This window comes from Chlorocebus sabaeus, chromosome 15 (genome assembly GCF_047675955.1).
Source record: "Chlorocebus sabaeus isolate Y175 chromosome 15, mChlSab1.0.hap1, whole genome shotgun sequence".
Lineage (NCBI taxonomy): Eukaryota > Metazoa > Chordata > Mammalia > Primates > Cercopithecidae > Chlorocebus > Chlorocebus sabaeus.
Genome location: NC_132918.1, coordinates 2,121,040 through 2,130,630, shown reverse-complemented (window position 1 = coordinate 2,130,630; position 9,591 = coordinate 2,121,040). Strand labels below are relative to the sequence as shown.

General features: G+C 43.0%; 1 long non-coding RNA gene across 1 annotated transcript; it reads left to right on the top strand.

Annotated features, from left to right (window-relative positions):
* Positions 1-3,676: 3,676 nt before the first annotated feature.
* LOC140713460 (uncharacterized) lies at positions 3,677-9,419 on the top strand. The gene is made up of 4 exons (XR_012095536.1): positions 3,677-4,033; positions 5,105-5,288; positions 5,857-5,921; positions 9,346-9,419. It is a non-coding gene; the product is annotated as an uncharacterized lncRNA (long non-coding RNA).
* The last annotated feature ends 172 nt before the right edge of the window (positions 9,420-9,591 follow it).

Here is a 9,591-nt window from a genome sequence, read left to right as displayed (position 1 = left end):
CATGCTTACAATTGTTATATCCTCTTGCTGAATTGACTCCTTTATTATTACGTAATGACCTTCCTTGTCTCTTTTTATAGTTTTTGTCCTGACAATTTTTTTTTTTTTTTTTTTTTTTAAGATGAGGTCTCACTCTGTCACCCAGGCTGGAGTGCAGTGGTACTGTCTTGGCTCACTGCAACCTCTGCCTCCTGGGTTCAAGCAATTCTCCTGTCTCAGCCTCCCAAGTAGCTGGGACTACAGGAATGTGCCACCATGCCTGGCCAATTTTTGTACTTTTAATAGAGACGAGGTTTTGTCATGTTGGCCAGGCTGGTCTCAAACTCCTAACCTCGGGTGATCCACCCACTTTGGCCACCCAAAATGCTTGGGATCACAGTCATGATCCACTGTGCCTGGCCGGTTTTTGTCTTGAAATCTGTGTTGTCTGATATAAGTGTAGCTACTCCTGCTGTCTTTTCGTTTCCATTGGTGTGGAGTATTTTTTCCATCCTTTTATTTTCAGTCTATGTGAGTCTTTATAGGTGAAATGTGTTTCTTGTAAGCAATAGATTTTTTTTAAAATACATTCAGTCACTCTCTCTTTTGATTGGAGAGTTTAGTCCATTTACATTCAATGTGATTATTGATAGGTAAGGGCTTACTCCTGCCATTTTGTTATTTGTTTTCTGGTTGTTTTGTGGTCTTCTCCTCCTTCTTTCCTTGATTTTGTCTTCCTTTAAGTGAAAGTGACTTTCTCTGGTGATATGTTTAATTTCTTGCTTTCGTATCTGTGGTATGTTTTTGAGTTGATACCAAGAGGTTTGCAAATAATATCTTATAACCTATTATTTCAAACTGATGACAACTTAACACTGATTGTATCAACAAGGAAACTAACAAACAAGCAAAGAGAAAACTAATGAAAACTCAGCAGTTTATCTTCATCCCTCTACTTCAACCCTCTACTTGTTGTTTCTATTTATATCTTATTATGCTGTCTAGGTCTTGAAAAGTTATTGTAGTTATTACTTTTGATTGGATCATTGTTTAGTCTTTCTACTCAAGATGTAAGTAGTTTACCCATCACAATTACAGTGTTATAATATTCTTTTCTTTTCTTTTTCTTTTTTTTTTTTTTTTGCTTTTTGAGATGGAGTCTTGCTCTGTTGCCCAGGCTGGAATGTAGTGGATGATCATGGCTCACTGCAACTTCCATCTCCCAGATTCAAGCAATTCTCCTGCCTCAGCCTCCCAAGTAGCTGAGACAAAAGGCATGTGCCACCACATTTGGCTAATTTTTATAATTTTAGTAGAGTCAGTATTTCACCATGTTGGCCAGGTTGGTCTCAAACTCCTGACCTCAAGTGATTTACCTGCCTTGGCCTCCCAAAGTGCTAGGATTACAGGTGTGAGCCACCACACCCAGCCTATTCTGTGCTTTTCTATGTAGTTACTATTCCCAGTGAGTTTTGTACCTTCAGATGATTTCTTATTGCTTATTAACATTCTTTTCTTTCAGCATTTCTTATAGAACAGCTCTGGTGTTGATGAAATCCCTCAGTTTTTGTTAGTCTGGGATATTATTTCTCCTTTATGTTTGAGGGATACTTTCGCTGGATACACTATTTTGGGAGAAAAATTTTTTCCATCAGCACTTTAAATATGTCATGTCACTCTCTTCTGGCCTGTAAGAGTTCCACTGAGAAGTCCGCTGCCAGACATATTGGAGCTCCATTGTATGTTTTTTTTTTTTTTTGAGACAGAGTCTTGCTCTGTCGCCCCAGCTGGAGTGCAGTGGCAAAATCTTGGCTCACTGCAAGCTCCGCCTCCCAGGTTCACGCCATTCTCCTGCCTCAACCTCCCGAGTAGCTGGGACTACAGGCGCCTGCCACCACACCCGATTAATTTTTTGTATTTTTAGTAGAGACAGTTAGTGTTAGCTAGGATGATCTCGATCTCCTGACCTCGTGATCTGCCCACCTCAGCCTCCCAAAGTGCTGGGATTACAGGTGTGAGCCACCGCACCCAGCCTTGTTTTTTTTGAGATGGAGTTTCACTCTGTCACCCAGGCCAGAGTGAGGTGGCATGATCTCAGCTCACAGCAACCTCTGCCCCCAGGGTTCAAACGATTCTCCTGTCTCAGGCTCCTGAGTAGCTGGAATTACAGGCGCCCACCACCACTGCCAGCTAATTTTTGTGTTTTTAGTGGAGACAGGGTTTCACCATCTTGGCCAGGCTGGACTGGAACTCCTGACCTCAAGTGATCCACCTGCCTCAGCCTTCCAAAGTTCTGGGATTACAGGTATGAGCCATAGTGCCCAGCCTCCATTGTATGTTATTTATTTTTTATTTATTGCTGCTTTTAGGATCCTTTCTTTCTCCTTGACCTTTTGGAGTTTGATTATTAAATGTCTTAAGGTAGCCTTATTTGGATTAAATCTGCCTGGTGTTGTGTAACGTTCTCGTACTTGAATATTGGTATCTTTCTCTAGGTTTGGGAAGTTCTCTGTTATTATCCCTTTGAATAAACTTTCTATCCTTATCTCTCCCTCTCTACTGCCTCTTTAAGGCCAATAAATCTTAGATTTGCCTTTTGGAGGCTCTTTTCTAGATCTTCTAAGCATGCTTCATTCTTTTTTATTATTTTTTACTTTGTCTCCTATGACCGTGCATTTTTAAATAGCCTGTCTTCAAGCTCATTAATTCTTTCTTCTGCTTGATCAATTCTGCTGTTAAGAGACTCTGATAGACTGGTTACTGTGGCTCATATCTGTAATCCTGGCATTTTGGGAAGCCGAGGCAGGTAGATCACTTGAGTTTACAAGTTCAAGATCAGCCTGGGCAACATGGTGAAACCCTGTCTCTACCAAAAATACAAAAAATTAACCAAGCATAGTGGTGTGTGCCTCTGGTCCAACTACTCAGGAGGCTGAAGTGGGAGGGTCACTTGATCCCAGGAAGTAAAGGTTGCAGTGAGCCAAGATTGCACCACTGCACTCCAACCTGGGTGACAGAATGAGACCCCATCTCAAAACAAAACAAAACAAAAGAAGAGAGAGAGACTCTGATATATTATTCTTCAGTATGTTCCTTGCACTTTTCACCTTTAGAATTTCTGCTTGATTCTTTTTAATTACTTCAATTTCTTTGTTAACTTTATCTGATAGGATTTTGAATTCCTTCCCTGTGTTATTTTGAATTTCATTGAGTTTCCTCAAAACAGCAATTTTGAATGCTCTGTCTGAAAGGTCACATATTTCTGTCTCTTCTTGATTGGTCACTGGTGACTTATTTAGCTCAATTGGTGAAGTAATGTTTTCTTGGATGGTCTTGATGCTATGGAGTTTGTTGGTATCTGGGCATTGAAGAGTTGGGTATTTATTGTAGTCTTCAAAGTCGAGGCTTGTTTGTACTACTCCTTCTTCAGACGACTTTCCAGGTATTCAGAGGGACTTGGGTGTTGTGATCTAAATTTTTGATCACAGCAGCCATATCTGCATGAGGGGACACCCCAAGCCCAGTAATGCTGTGACTTTTGCAGACTTGTGGAGGTACTGCCTTGGTGTTCTTAGACAGGATCTTGAAAAATTCACTGGATTACCAGGCAGAGACTCTTGTTCTCTTCCATTACTTTCTCCCAGACAAATGGAGTCTCTCTCTGCTGAGCTGCGTGGAGCTGGGGGTGGGGTGACATACGTACCCCTATGGTTACAAACACTGGGACTATGCTGGTCAGGCCTGAAGCCAGCATGGCAATGGGTCTCAACCAAGGCCCTCAGTAACCTCTGCCTGGCTACCACCTATGTTTGTGCAAGGCCCTAAGGGCTCTACCATTAGCAGGTGGCAAAGCCAGCCAGGTTTGTGTTCTTTTCTGTAGGGCAGCACATTCCCCCTGTTCCCAGGTGGGTCCAGAGATGTCTCCTGGGAGCCGGGGCCTGGAGTTCTATTCTACTGTGACTGAGCTTGCACCCAGGCTACAAGATGATATCCCACTCTTCCCTCCCCTTTCTACAAGTAGAGGAGTCTCTTCTCATAGCCACCATTGTCCCAGGTGAGTACTGCCTGGCTACTGCTGATGTTCACTCAAGACCCAACGGCTCTTCAGTCAGCTTGCAGTGAATGCTTCTGGACATAGGACTCTCCCTTCAGGGCAGTGGGCTCCCCTTTGGTCCAGAGCAGGTCTAGAAATATCGTCCAAGAGCCAAGGCCTGGAATCAGGAAACCTACAAGCCTACCTGGTGCTCTACCAAACTGTGGCCAAGCTGGTACCTAAGCCACAAACGAGGTCCCTTTTATTTTATTTTATTTTTTTTTGAGACGGAGTCTTGCTCTGTCACCCAGGCTGGAGTGCAGTGGCTGGATCTCAGGTCCCTTTTATTCTTACCTCTCCTTTTCTCAAGCAGAAGGAACCTCTCCCCATAGCCGCTATAGTTTCAAATATGCTGGGTTACACCTGAAGCCAGCACATCTCTGAGTCTCACCTAAGTCCCATGGTGAGTACTGCCTGGCTACCACTGCTGATTTTTCAGAGCCCAAGGGCTTTTTATTCAGCAGGTGATGAGAGTTGCCAGGACTGGGTCCTTCCCTTCAAGGCAGTGGGTTTTCTTTTGGTCCAGGGAGTATCTAGGAATATCATCCAGGAGCTAGGGCCTGGAATGGGAGCCTCGGAACTCTGCCTGTGCCCTGTCCTACTGTGGCTACGCTGGCATCCACATTACAAGGCAAAGTCCTCTTTATTCTTCTCCCTCTGCTCCTAAAGTAGAAGGAAGGAGTCTTTTCCCGAGCTGCCAGCTATGCTACCTGTGGTTGAGGGAGGGTTGGCATAAGCACTCCCTTGGACACCCTTAGCTAGTGTTTCACTAGGTCATATGGCCCCCATGTGCTCTGGCTCCAAGCCCAAGACAGCACCAGGATGTGCCTAGAAATTGCAGTGCTTGTGGTGTGGACTGCCTCTCCAGTTTATTTAGAACCACAGAGCACTTTAGCCCATGGTGGCAAGACTTGCTAGAACCCAAGTTCTGAGTGCTGGGATGGGCGATTCCCCTCTGGCTGGGGCTGGTCTAAACGCTTCCTCTGTGGTCACCACCTGAGTTCTGCCTGCTGTTGTTTTCTGTTGTGACAGGCAAGCACTGATTTCCACTGCAAAGTTCCACAATCACTGTGATGTTCCTGCCTCAAGCGCACAGATTATCTCTCCATGCCTCATGGCTGGAGCTGGAGAATGGGGGATGAATGGCATAGCCAACACAAGACTGTCTTTTCAACTGTCTTCAGTGTCTCTTTCAGTGATATGAAGTTAAAACTAGGTATTGTAATCACTCACCTGATTTTTGGTTTTTATGGAGGTGCATTTTTTTGTATGTGGATAGTTGTTCAATTTGATATTCTTGTGTTGAGGATAATTGGTGGAGGCGTCTATTTGGCCATCTTGCCCCACTTCCTTGCTATTATTATTTTGAACAAACTGTTATCTGTCAGATCAATTCAGAATAAGAAAAACAGGTCAGGTGCAGTGGCTCAGGCCTGTAATCCCAGCACTTTGGGAGGCTGAGGCGGGTGGATCACGAGGTCAGGAGTTCGAGACCAGCCTGGCCAATATGGTGAAACCTTGTCTCTACTAAAAATACAAAAATTAGCCAGGTGTGGTGGCGTGCACCTGTAGTCCCAGCTACTTGGGAGGCTGCGGCAGAAGAATTGCTTGAACCTGGGAGGCAGAGGTTGCAGTGAGCCGAGATTGCACCGTTGCACTGCAGCCTGGGCAACAGAGCAAGACTCTGTCTCAAAAAAAAAAAAAAAAAAAAGAGAAAGAAAAAGAAAACTTTGTATTTTACCTTCACTTGTTCCTTCTCTAATGCCCTTCCTTTCTTTATGTAGATCTGAATTTCTGACCTATATAATTTTCTTCTGTCAGAAGAGCTTCTTTTAAAATTTCTTGCAAGGTAAGTCTACTGGTAACAAATTCTCTCAATTTTTGTTTGGGAATGTCTTTGAGTCTTTATTTGTCTGTCTTTCTTTTTTCTTTTTTTGGACTTAAAATCCAAGTATAAATGTTCTTCAGTCATTTAGTAAATTTCAAAGCCAAGTCACTGAAGACAGAGGCTAGCAATTTTCTTTCATCATTCACCAATAACGGACTATGTATGGGGACAGTGGCCTTCATCAGCAGGTGCCCTGTTTTGGTGAATGAATCTGATCATTCAGATGTGGAGAGAATGAAGTGTCTTCTTCAGTTTCAGACCCAGAATGCTCTTGATCTCCCTCTTGGGGTTCTATGTCTCCCATTAGTTCTTGCAGAAACTTGAATTTACATTTTAAAAAGATGCCATACAAAATACGGTGGATGCCCCCCTCATCACACACCATCAGCAGCAGGACAATCAACAGTGTGGCCATGAACACAGCAGGTTAGCCCAATATTGTGCTATCTTGAGGGGAGGAGGGTAGTTGACTTAGGGCACCTGGCATGTACTGTGGAAGGAATGGGTGAGTAGGCAGATGGTATGTCCCAGGCTTCAGTGGTGGGTGCCCAGCATGGCAGGGCACCTCTTGTCCTTCACTTTAAAAAAAAAAGATTAAAAAATATATACATAGATGTACATATTTTGGGGATATATGTGATAATTTAATACATTCATACAATCTGTAATGATCAAATAAGTCTAATTAAGACATTTATAATCCTAAATATTTGTATTTTCCTATGCTAGAAACATTCATTCTCTTCTAGCAATTTTTTTAAGAAATTAAACATTTTTTTATAGACGGTGTCTCACTCTGTCACCCAGGTTAGAGTGCAATGGTGTAACATATCTCACTGCAGTCTCAAACTCCCAGGTTCAAGTGATCCTCCCATCTAGCCTCCTGAGTAGCTGAGACTACAGGTGCATATACCACCATGCCGGGCTACCTTTTACAATTTTTTTTTTTGTAGAGACAGAGTTTCACTATATTTCCCAGGCTGGTCTCAGACTCCCAGGCTCAAGCAATCCTTCTGCCTTGGCCTCCCAAAATGTTGGGATTACAGGCGTGAGCCACCACACCTGGCCTTTTCTAGCTATTTTGAAATATACAATAGATTATTGTAAACTATAGTCACCGTAATTATCTATTAAACATTGGGTCTTATTTCTTCTATCAAAGTGTGTATTTGTACCTATTGATCAACCTCTCTCTGTGCCCCCTCTCTTCTTCCCAGGCTCTGGTAACTACCAATCTACTCTCTATCTTCATGAAATACACTTTTAAGCTCCCACATATGAGTGAGGGCATGCGATGTTTGTCTGGTTCTGATGCTTATTCTATTTCCTCAAACTGTGTTTTTGCCTTTTAGTATGGCTTGTCATGTTTGTTTGTTTGTTTTTTGAAACCCAGATCTCATGTCTTGCATGTTGGGTTCAGGCAACTTGTCTTTTTAGTTTGTAGGTCTCTGGATCAAGTAAATCATAACCAAACCTGATGTGGAGACAAATTATCCTTCATGGACTTTGAGTTGGATATGGTTGTTTTTCTCCACTTAGGAGATGGTGTGCATATTTTGTCAGAATATTTGGTGATCCAGAAGGGTGGACTGTGGTGTTAGTAGGTCTGTTCACAGATTATTTTTATCTCTCTGTCAACCAGACACTTGGTAAGTTGTACCTCCTTCATCACTTGTGATTGGTGGGGCCACATTACCAGTTTTATTTTATTTTTTACTTTTTTATTTTTTATTTTTTGACAGAGTCTCACTTTGTCGCCCAGACTGGAGTGCAGTGACACGATCTCAGTTCACTGCAACATCTGCCTCCCAGGTTCAAGCAATTCTTGTGCCTCAGCCTCCCAAGTAGCTAGGATTACAGATGTACACCAGCACACCTGGCTAATTTTTGTATTTTTAATAGAGATCAGGTTTCACCATGTTGGCCGGGCTTGCCTCGAACTCCTTACCTTAGGTGATCCACCCGCCTCGGCCTCCCAAAGTGCTGAAATTACAGCAGTGAGCCACTGTGCCTGGCCACATGACCAGTTTTAGACAATGAGTTTTGAGAACTTACAATATGTACAACTTTAGGGCTGAACTTTTGCTTGATGAGATGAGACCTTCTAGAATTCTTTTTTTCTGTCTCCCATGATAACTAGCTATGTTTCTTCAGCTGATTGCTAAATGAATGCATGTGGAGCAATGTCCCAGCTGACCTGAAATGAACATGTGGTTTCAGTGAGAAATACACCTCTGTCGTTTAAGCCATCATTGTCTGTGAGTTACTTGTTATCTTAGCATAATACAGCCTAACCTGACTGTTAACACAGCTTAACCTTACATCTTCTTTAGGTCTTGACTTACCTGTAGTGTTTTCCTCAAGGCCTTAAGATTGCACCCATACCCACCCCATCACTCTATCCCCTTCTCTACTTTATATTCCTCTACAACACCTATCTTAATATAACATCACATAGTTTGCTCATTTATTTTATTATTCATCTCCTCCTGCCACCAGAATGTAAGCCCATGAAGGCAGTGATGGTCTGAGTTTGAGTTCCACTGAAAGCTGACCCTTGAGACAGGGGATATGGGGTTGGCTGTTCATTTGGGAGATGATCCTAAAGGGTATAAGAAAGGGAACTGGGGGGAAAAAACCATAGAAAGTAAAATCAATAAAGGAGGCATTAGTAAACTTATTAGTGCTGTGGACAATACTTTGGAGATCCTCTGAGAAGCCCTGTTGAGCTGAAATTCTCATACATTTCCTACCTAGAGATAGAAAAACTGGAGTATTGTCCCCAACTCCTGCCCATTGTTGAATGTAGGGAGGCTTAAATCTCTGGTACATTCAGACTGACTTGTCCATGGGCTGAGCAAGCTTGCCCCGTGCAGAGAAAGCCTTCTGGCCAAGAAGCAGAGAGGTAGACACAGTTCCTGTGCATAGGAACTGTCCAACACAGTTGCAGGTGTGTCAAGGGGATATGCAGTGGGGCCATCAACAGAATCTACCATAGAGATTTTCGCTTTTTATTTCCTGATGTGGCCCCAGCTCCTAAATACTGTTTGACAATTTCTAAATAGTGAACGAATGAATGAATGAGTACACTATAGTGGGCATTCACTGGATGTGTCCCCAGCATCCATTTCCCTTTTGGAATTAGCCCTTTCCCTTTTTTCCCTTGGGATGCTACTTCTTCCCATTTCTCAGCCTGCAGCTTTGGTTGGGATTGAACTGACGTCTAGTCACTGGGTATGGACTACCTCCCCATAGACTTGATATAATCAACCTTTCTTACTCACGTCCCCCTCCCCACCACAGTGATCTGTTTAGGAATGGACACATGACCCATTTGTGACCAATGAGAGTGAATTTCAGGGTTTATTCTCTCTTTCTCTGTAAGGATGTGAGGTCTAGAAAAGCTGCAGCCATTTTGCCACCATGGGAAACCTGGGACATCTGAACTGACTCCATGAAGCCCAAAGAGAAAGTTAATAAGAAGGCAGAGAGAAGAGGAAAAGAGTCTTGGTCTTTGAAAATATCTTTTGGAGCTGCTGGATCAAGTCTCACTTGAAGGTAGAACTAAATCTGCGCTTTAAATTTACATATCCAATAAAAAGTTCTTTATGTGGTAAGCCAGTTTGAGGTG